The sequence below is a fragment of the Triticum urartu genome, chromosome 4 (assembly GCF_003073215.2).
Source record: "Triticum urartu cultivar G1812 chromosome 4, Tu2.1, whole genome shotgun sequence".
Taxonomy (NCBI): domain Eukaryota; kingdom Viridiplantae; phylum Streptophyta; class Magnoliopsida; order Poales; family Poaceae; genus Triticum; species Triticum urartu.
In genome coordinates, this window is record NC_053025.1 from 489,269,139 (window position 1) to 489,275,667 (window position 6,529).

The 6,529-nt window shown below is 41.6% G+C and overlaps 1 long non-coding RNA gene across 1 annotated transcript; it reads right to left on the bottom strand.

Annotated features, from left to right (window-relative positions):
- Nucleotides 1-1,373: 1,373 nt before the first annotated feature.
- Nucleotides 1,374-2,260, bottom strand: LOC125553982. Its single transcript, XR_007304288.1, has 3 exons — nucleotides 2,112-2,260; nucleotides 1,852-2,018; nucleotides 1,374-1,475 (listed from the first exon to the last, which is right to left on the bottom strand). It is a non-coding gene; the product is annotated as an uncharacterized LOC125553982 (long non-coding RNA).
- Nucleotides 2,261-6,529: the final 4,269 nt, after the last annotated feature.

Sequence of the window (6,529 nt, forward strand, 5' to 3'; positions counted from 1 at the left end):
ACTTTGTTAGAACCTTTTGGATCGACAAAACCTTCTGGTTGCATCATATACAACTCTTCTTTAAGATATCCATTAGGCCTCATTTGGTAGAAATGGATTTGAGAGGTTTTGGGAGGGGGGATTTCAGGGGATTTGGTGAATCCCCCTCTTCCACCCAATCCCCTCAAAACCCCTTGAATCCTCAAAACCCTTCCTTTCACAATCCTCTTTGTTTATAATTTCTATTTTGGTAGAAAGGGTTTGTCATGTTGACATAACATGGTGTAGAACATTTAAAAATCCAATCTTTACAATGTAACTAACTCTCCTTATATCCTTGCTGCAAAATTGATAAAAATGACTTGAAATCAATATCTCATCATGTCAACTACATATTTATCATAACAACATGTTTTTGAAACTCAAATCTCAACATTCATAATTTGTCATAACAACATAATCTTTCACAGCAAACACCCATCAAATTTTGCCCAAAGTGTGGTTGAGCAAGTTGTAAACATGAGTCTCACAGCAGTCCCCAAATGAGATGTCAGGAATTAGCTGGTACACTTCACTTCATCAGCTCTACTTCTACACGCAAAATCTCCTTTTTGATCATGTCAGGCGATGTCTCCCTTTTCATAGCGGTCTTCTTGCTCCAATCTTCAACCATGCAAACAAGAATGAAAAGTCAATTATAATGTATACATTTCTCTGAATAGTATATATGGCTTGGAATGGCAGAACAGGTTACAGTAATTAGATGAATGAAATGCATAAGTGTCGAATCAAAACAATAACAAAAAATACCATGTTCCCAACGCTGTTTTGATACACGATATGGGTGAAGTGACATGACACTTCCAGAAACAAGGATACAGCAATCACTGGTCCGAAATGATAATACAAGGCGGTGTAGATCTCTAAGGAGCAACATTAAAAGGGAAGGACACGCGGCAAGATGCCATCAAGCTCCCAGCAGCAATGGTTGGGGAGCATGTCCACATTGTGCATCAGAGGAAGGATTGTATACATTATAAAGTATGTTTTAAATATTTATATTTATACATCGACATGATTGAGATACTAAGCAAAACATAATGGAGTAGGTACTCAGGCAAAGCATATTTATACATCGCTGGGATCACTGGATCACTCAGGGATGGTACTCAGGGAAATACGTGGACTGATCACTGGATCTCGGCAAGTGCTACATCCTCTGTCAGCATAATAATCTACAGTACAGGAATAGAGGAAAACAAGAAATCTCCACCAACCAAATAAGAAGCCAACAATGCTTCTTGCTGTCGAAGTTTAGCAACCACTAGACAGAGTTATTAAAATTTCTACAGGCACCATTATAGGAGGAAGAACCAGAGAATGTGGCCATTTCGCAGCAAAGTGAAAACATTACCAATGTTCGAAAGAAGATGATCCATGCTTGGTAATTGAAGATCCTTAATGAGGTGGAGAAAGTCATCCCAGTTCGATCTGACCTGTCATTCATATATGGGAAGAAAAGATCAAACCCTAGTTAGAATATATGCATGACTAATAAACGAGAAACAAATATCAGTACAACACCAGTCATGAATGAGCAACTCCAAAACATAAAATCAAGATCTCGCTTCGTGGGATTCAGCATGGAGAATTATCTTAATAAGTATCCCTTTTATCAATCAAATGATATTGCTAGATTGCATGTCCAGATGTGCTCCTCATACAACAAACTAAATCACCTAACAGTTTTTTTAATAGTACCTAGCACTTCTGTTACTTGCAAACATGATCCTTCAAAGACCAGCAGTAGAAGAAAATTTTGGAAAGGAGCTACAAATGCAAAGAGTTTATGACACTGATCAAACTTCTTACCATTAGTTGGAGGGCATTATCTGAAACCTGCTTTATGTTCCTCCAAAATAAGGCAGCACGAGAGTACCACTTTCTGGATAAGTATGGAACCGCTGCTTTAATTGATTCTTTAGCAGATAAAGGATGATGCACATAACCCTCTCCGGTTGTCTTCAATTCCGGTACCCCTGGAATGATTGCAGTAACAATTGCGTCAGCTGCATTCTCTGACCGTGGTTCAAATTCTTTGTCTCCATTCCAAGTTTGAAATATAATCTTACTCCTTCTAGCTCCAGGACCAACCCAAGTTGACAAAAACTTAGATGCCAAAACATTGAACTTATCACCATTAACCTCTAGAATTTTCTTAGCTGAACGCCCCAGGTTCTGGAGATCCATAATATAAGACACACCTTTGCTGGCCCATAGTCCACCACTGATTATCTACAACTCAAAAGCAGAGTAGCACTTTACAGATGATACAATAATACAAATAGGAAACATGGACATGTATTGCAAATAGGAACAACAATCACGGGGAACATTATTATACTGGAAATCCAAGTATGCAAGGAGGAAAACCATAAATACATACCTTGATTTGGACAAGTTGTGCTTCGCCAAATTCAATCCCAGTGAACTCACTTGAGCAGCTCGGCTTCGCATGGAAAAGACAACTCAAAGATTAGAGGCTACACATACACACTGGACAACTATGGACCCAAAAAAAATTTAGAAGGAACAATATCAGCTACTGAGCACCAAATAGAATGGCTTGGTATTCTTGTCGTTTTCTTACTAATCTAGGGTAGCCCATCTCGCCCCTCACATGCGTCAAGCCGCAGGCACTGCAGCAATTAACGCTCGCGCTCCAGTGCATACAGCAGCATGGCCAATCGGGCCGTGATGAGCATGCAGCCAACGAACCAACAAAGCATTGGCACCGATTCGGCAGTTCACATCAAGCATTACCACTACTACTTGCAGATAACCACATCAAGCATTGCCACTACTTGCAGTTCACATCAAGATTCAGAGTCGACAGTGAATCACTAAACCAACAGTAACCTGCTACTAGATACAGGGGACACAATCTAAGAGGAGGTGAACTTGGTGATGGCTTTGGTGCCCTCGGAGACGTCGTGCTTGGCGAGCTCGCCGGGGAAGATGAGGTGACAACCATGGCAGGGCGGATTGAAGAACCCTAGACAACGAGGGGAAAGGAGGGGAGGCGAGGCGAGGGCTTACCACCAAGGAGAAGGCCAGTATGGCAGAGGAGGTACGCCGGCGTAGAGATGTCGTTCGACGACATGTTGAGGAGGAATCGAGCGGCGGCGGCGGCGTGTTGTCGTTCCTCCCAAATCCGTGAGCCCCCCTTGAGGGTTATGTACCGCGTGGAAAGGAGGGTGTAAGAGGGGGTCGGAGGGGGTTGGGCCGTCGAATACCCGTGTACCAAATGGGCCCTCACGGTTTTGCGAGGTTTCTGGGCCACGCGAGGAAATTGCCTTCAAAACCCCCTCGATCCTCTCCTACCAAACGAGGCCTTAAGGAATGCAGTTTTGACATCCATTTGCCAAATTTCATAATCATAAAATGCGGTAATTGCTAACATGATTCGGACGGACTTAAGCATCGCTACGGGTGAGAAGGTCTCATCGTAGTGAACTCCTTGAACTTGTCGAAAACCTTTTGCAACAAGTCGAGCTTTGTAGACAGTAATATTACCGTCGGCGTCAGTCTTCTTCTTGAAGATCCATTTATTCTCTATGGCCTGCCGATCATCGGGCAAGTCAACCAAAGTCCACACTTTGTTCTCATACATGGATCCCATCTCAGATTTCATGGCCTCAAGCCATTTTGAGGAATCTGGGCTCATCATCGCTTCCTCATAGTTCATAGGTTCGTCATGGTCAAGTAACATGACTTCCATAACAGGATTACCGTACCACTCTGGTGCGGATCTTACTCTGGTTGACCTATGAGGTTCGGTAGTAACTTGATCAGAAGTTTCATGATCATCATCATTAGCTTCCCCACTTACTGGTGTAGGAATCACTGGAACTGATTTCAGTGATGAACTACTTTCCAATAAGGGAGAAGGTACAACTACCTCGTCAAGTTCTACTTTCCTCCCACTCACTTCTTTTGAGAGAAACTCCTTCTCTAGAAAGGATCCATTCTTAGCAACGAATGTCTTGCCTTCGGATCTGTGATAGAAGGTGCACCCAACAGTCTCCTTTGGGTGTTCTATGAAGACACATTTCTCTGATTTGGGTTCGAGCTTATCAGGTTGAAGCTTTTTCACATAAGCATCGCAGCCCCAAACTTTAAGAAATGACAACTTGGGTTTCTTACCAAACCACAGTTCATAAGGTGTCGTCTCAACAGATTTAGATGGTGCCCTATTTAATGTGAATGCAGCCGTCTCTAAAGCATAACCCGAAAACGATAGCGGTAAATCAGTAAGAGACATCATAGATCGCACCATATCTAGTAAAGTACGATTACGACGTTCGGACACACCATTACGCTATGGTGTTCCGGGTGGCGTGAGTTGTGAAACTATTCCGCATTGTTTCAGATGAAGACCAAACTCGTAGATAGTAATCTATCTACTCATCTTTCAAACACACAGAGATACATGCACTCACTAGTTGTGCCTCTGTGCATACCGCGCACACTCTCGATACGTCTTTCTCTCCCTCCCCATCCCCACCCGACCCCAACCCCAACAATGACAGCAGAAGGGTGAAAACTCGATCTGATCTTTATCTGTCAATTGGTTTCTCTCTCAAACATTGTATCTCTGTGCCTCACTCAGACACACTCGATACGTCTTTTCTCCGTAGGCCCCTCGATATGTAGACTTCTCGCGCGTGTACAGTTGTAGTGACGATGACGCTGAAACCAATTTGCTTTGTTTTTATTGGCCTCATGTGATAGTTTTCACCCTGTTTTCTGTTAATTAACAAGACAACCTTTTCTTTGTTACTACTAGTGAATCTAAAATCATTCAGGGCAGACATAAAATATATCACTTCAACCCAATTATCGCAGTAACTATTTTAAAAGAAACTAGCTAGATGCCTGTGCGTTGCACGGAACATCAAGATGCATTTGTATGAGTAGTTTATCTTGTGAGAGACTAGCAAGATGCCCATGCATTGCACGGAACATCAAGATGCATTTATATGAGTAGTTTATCTTGTGAGAGAAAAGGATGAATGAGGGAAGGCCTTATTTGCGAATGTGGAGAGGGGTGTGGGTATCATTTTGCAAAATTTCCATAGTTTCATTCCTATCCGTCAGATATAAATCGGACGGCCTATATTGCAGGATGGCACGCACACCATCATCACCAACTCTGTTTTTTTATCTCTACTCCTATAAAAGACTCAGTTGGTGATGATGGTGTGTCTGTCATCCATCATTTCTGACCATCAGATCTGCATCTAATGACTATGATGTAAGTCGTGCCTTTTTGCAACAAGACCCCACTTCTCTGCTCCAATTTGCAGAAACCCCTTAGTATATTGAAACCAACCACATCCCTCCCCCACCTCATCAAAACAGCCACAAGGAATATATTTTGAGTGAAACCTAATATGAGTATATTTTTAGTGATATATACACCAAACTAGAGTGTTTTTCTCTCAAGTTTGTGAACATGTATTATTATATTTTGGATCCGTTGCAACGCACGGGCACATTGCTAGTAAGAGTAGAGAAAAGGATGAACGAGGGAAGGCCTTATTTGCAAACGTGGAGAGGGGTGTGTGTATCTTTTTGCAAAATTGCCACAGTTTCCTTCCTATCCGTTAGATATAAATCCGACGACCTATATTGCAGGATGGCACGCACACCATTATCACCAACTCTGTTTTCTACTCCCTCCGTTCCTAAATATTTATCTTTTTAGAGATTTCAACAAGTGACTACATACAGAGAAAAATGAGTGAATCTACACTCATAAAATATGTCTATATACACATCCGTATGTGGTAGTCCATTTGAAATCTGAAAAAGACAAATAGTTAGGAACGGATGGAGTATAAAGAGTAGACATGGAGATATATCTCCAGCATGGTCTGCAAGAAAAATGTGCTGGACTGGTTAGCGCCGGATGCTCGCAACGCGATGACCAGAGTTCGAATTATGTCTTTAACTTTAGATTTTTATATTATATATTACTTATTTAATATATACTTCTTTAACTACTGTACTGACAGTGGAACCCATAGAGTACTTAGACTACAAGATTAAGGATGTACTTGTTTCTTTTTAACTTTTTGTACGAAGCTGTAGCCACCCTGCAAGTCACATGTACAATGTATATGCAATTAACTTTTTATAGAGGGAGAATCATACACGCAATTAACTCAAATGGATTGGATGTGACTCTATTATTTCCAGCATAAGAGCATCTCCAATGGTAGCCGGCAAATTTCCTCCCGCTTCCTTCAGCGGAGGACGACATCAAACACGAGCGGCATACATTTTCACAACTCTAACTAACCAGATGAAATTCGTGCAAACACGGACTATTTTCATATAAGCATGCAGGATTTCGTATAAAAAGCTGGATCTTCATATCAACATGATGGATTTCATTACATTTACATGAACTAAGCGGTGCTAATCCGACTCTCTTGGTATAATTAATACTCCTCCGTCCGGAAATACTTGTCCTAGAAATGGA